The sequence below is a fragment of the Petaurus breviceps genome, unplaced genomic scaffold (genome assembly GCF_028583685.1).
Source record: "Petaurus breviceps papuanus isolate PSGF00001 unplaced genomic scaffold, PetGlider_PUasm1.0 225, whole genome shotgun sequence".
NCBI classification, from domain to species: Eukaryota; Metazoa; Chordata; class Mammalia; order Diprotodontia; family Petauridae; genus Petaurus; species Petaurus breviceps.
In genome coordinates, this window is record NW_027185889.1 from 11,206,907 (window position 1) to 11,210,477 (window position 3,571).

Sequence of the window (3,571 nt, forward strand, 5' to 3'; positions counted from 1 at the left end):
GGTTAAATGACTTGCCCAAAATCACATGGCTAGTAATTGTGTCAAGTGTTTGAGGAAGAATTTGAATTCAGGTCCTCCTGACCATATACTTTCAAAAAAAAATATTGGGATTTGTATTTGTTTGTTCAGTCATCTTTCAAGCCCGCTACTGACTTTGGACTTGATTTTTAAGGCAAGGATCTGAGCAGTATAGGTTCCCCCCTCAGCATTCCCTGGTTTTCTGACTCCCATATTGATTAAGACACAATAAAGATTCTAGGTGGCACCTGCTTCTGAATCCTGTAAGAGGCTCAGTGCCCTGGTATGGGTCTGAGAACTCATACTGCTCATTTGTTCTCCCTGTTCTGGAGTGCTCAGGTCAGACCCTATCCTCACTGTTCGCAGACCTTTCTGTCTCCCTCCTTTTGCTGACCTGGGTTGGAAAATTAATTCATGATCGTTTCTCCCTCCCCCTTGGATTTCTCCATTAGGATTCAGTCTGCCCTCCCTCCACTAGAGTCTACTCTCTTTTAGAGGTTTCAGGACTTTGCCATACCATGTGAAGCTTACCATCACAAAATAAATATCTACCTGCCACAAAAAGTGGAATTGTCTAATATGAGATATCTACCTACTTAGCAACATTCCAAAAATAAGAATGATGATAGTGATGATGACTAACATTTATATAGTGCTTTTTATGTGCCTGGAACTGTGCTAAGGATTTTATAATTATGTTTTTATCATCCTCATAATAACTGAGAGTTAGATAACATTATCCTCATTTTACAGATGAAGAAACTAAGGCACAGAGATATTTTCCTTGCATCTCTCTGTGGGTTTATTCTCCTTTAGAGACTTATATAATAAATTTAGAGCTCAGAAGGATCTCAGAGGCCATTTGGACCAAACTGATGTAAGCAGAGAAGTGACAATGGAGAAGTTATGTGGGGTAGGGAGTATCAGAGCTGAATTTGAACTCAGATCCTCTGATTTCAAATTCAGGGATTATTCTGCTTTTCCACACTGTTCTTTGATTATTGTTATATTTGATGATGGGTTTGATGTAGTTTTGCTTTCTTTTTAAGGTTGTTTCTTCACCCCTTGCCTACCCCTGCTGCACCAGTGCCCTGCAAAAAAATCTCGTCTTGTTTTTGGAAACTGATGTGTGTATATGTCCATTTATTTATGAGTCTTCGTATCTATTCATTCTTTAATTTGTTTATTTATTTATTTTTTGTTTGGTCACTTATATTTATTTATTAAGAATTGCTATTAATCAATCATCAAGTATAACTGAAACACCTACTATGTACCAAGCACTGTTGCAGATACAAAGACAAAAGGTAATATGGCCCTCAAGGAACATAGCATTATCTATGTGCACACACAAGTGCACATATGAGTAATGACCACAGAGCCTTCAAAATAAGGAATCTGAATTAATCTTATAACAAATAGTTCACATCTATTCAGTGTTAAAGCATAGCTATATGTCTCATTAGATAGAATGCCAGACATGGAGTCAGAAAGACTCATCTCCTTGAGTTCAAATCCAGCCTCAGGTACTTAACTAGCTGTGTGACCCTGGGCAAGTCATTTATCCTTGCTTGACTCAGTTTCCTCATTTGTAAAATGAGCTGAAGAAGGAAATACCACTCCAGTATCTTTGCCAAGAAAAACCCAAATGGATTCATGAAGAGTATGATACGACTAAAAATGATGAAACAACCACAAAAATTCAGTGTTAATAGGGTTTTATTGTTTTTAAAGTTATATTCTAAATACATTATTCAATATGTAATGTTAACATTGGATTTCAGAAAAGCAACAACATACTTGCAAATATAAATTCTAAAAATTTTCTTTTTCAGAAAGGGGATGGAAGTATTACAAAGGGCTAATTCACAACCTGGATGATGTAGGATTTCACCCTATTCATAAAAGATATGGTAAGTTTCACAGGTGGAGTAACAGGAGACAAATGTTTGAGCTTCAGCAGCTCAAGACAACTATTTTCTAGATTTTGGATTTAGAACTGGAAAGAATCTTAGACAACCTCTAGTTAAAAAGGTCTCAGAGGATCCTAAAAGCCAATTCAGGGGGCCCATGAGGTCACAAATATTTTCATAATAACCTATAACATGACAAATATCAATAGATACAACCAGCAGTTTGCTGGTAAATGTTTAACAAGTGACTCTCTGAAAAAAAAAATCAATGACATTTTAAAGTTTAATCTATGTAATTCACATTTTCTCCACTTTCTTCAGGCTAAACAATCAACAAAACAATAAATCAAACCCTGATATGTAAGGTTTGCTACTTTCTGGGCTGTAAATGCTAACACTGAAAATTTATCAATTGGATCTCACAAGCTAACGCCTACACCTCTGGATAGAACCCACATAAACAAAAGCTCTTCAGGGCAGCCCTCAATATTTTTTTAAAAGAATGTAAAGAGGTCTTAAGGCCAAAAAAAGTGTGAGAAATGCTGCTCTAGTCTACCTATCTTTTTCTTTTATTTTTGGTCTTTTTTGGGGGGGAAGGCAGGGCAAAGTGATTTGCCCAAGGTCACACAGCTAGTAAGTATTAAGTGTCTGAGGCCGCATTTGAACTCAGGTCCTCCAGACCCCAGGGCCTGTGCTCTGTTCACTGTGCCACGTAGCTGCGTCCCCCACCTTGTTTTAAATATGAGAAAACTGAGGGCCAGAGGTTGTGACTTAGCCAATGTCATGCAGGTAGTGAGTGACAGAGGCATCTGATTCTAAAGAGAACATTCTTTTCCAACCATCTATGATCTGAATCGATAGTAGGGAGCTTGAGTCAAAATGAAGAATCCTTGAATCCGAGGTGAATTCATTTTAAGAGGTGGTAGCCTAGATGACAGTCTGGCTATGTAAATGGTTAGACCAGTACAGGGGAGAGGACAGGTCATATGAGGTGGGGTAGGAGGAACAAGTCTACAGGGCTTCTTATCTTTGTTTCACAGTATAGTCGAAAGAGCCCTGCCTCTGGAGACAGACACTTGGGTTCACATCTACTCTTTGATACTTGGTCCGCTCCCAGATAAAAGAGTTGGACCAAATGCCCTCTGAGGTCCCTTCCAGATTGCTGAGCTTATGTTTTAATAGGTTATAAGGGAAAAGGGAATCATTTTAACATGGATTACATCTACATTGCCTTAATTATGTGAGAAATGGTTTGTATCCTTGGCACCTCAGTGTAATGGAATGAGTTTTGGATTTGAAATCAATGGCCTTAACTCTGCTCCTCACTGTGTGTTTGACCTCACTTCTGTTCTCTTAGACTCGGTTCCCTTATCTGTAAAATGATAGAATTGAATTTTATGGTGCCTAAGGTCCTCCCAGAACCAAAATGATGATTTCTCCAAGGTTATGCTGAATAAACAAAAACTCTGGCAGGTCCTATCAAAATTGATAAGTTTCTAATAGAGAATCATCTCTACAATGTTATAAGGTCTCCCTTCCTTCCTCCCTCCCTCCCTCCCTTCCTTCCTTCCTTCCTTCCTTCCTTCCTTCCTTCCTTCCTTCCTTCCTTCCTTCCTTCCTTCCTTCCTTCCTTCCTTCCT

At 38.5% G+C, this 3,571-nt stretch overlaps 1 protein-coding gene across 2 annotated transcripts in view; it reads right to left on the reverse strand.

Annotated features, from left to right (window-relative positions):
* Positions 1 to 1,719: 1,719 nt before the first annotated feature.
* Positions 1,720 to 3,571, reverse strand: part of KERA (keratocan) — an 11,021-nt gene continuing 9,169 nt past the window's right edge. For both annotated transcript variants that reach the window (XM_069095139.1, XM_069095138.1), the window contains one exon: positions 1,720 to 3,571. This exon is cut by the window's right edge and continues 1,464 nt beyond it. The gene's annotated coding sequence lies outside the window, so the exon portion shown is untranslated.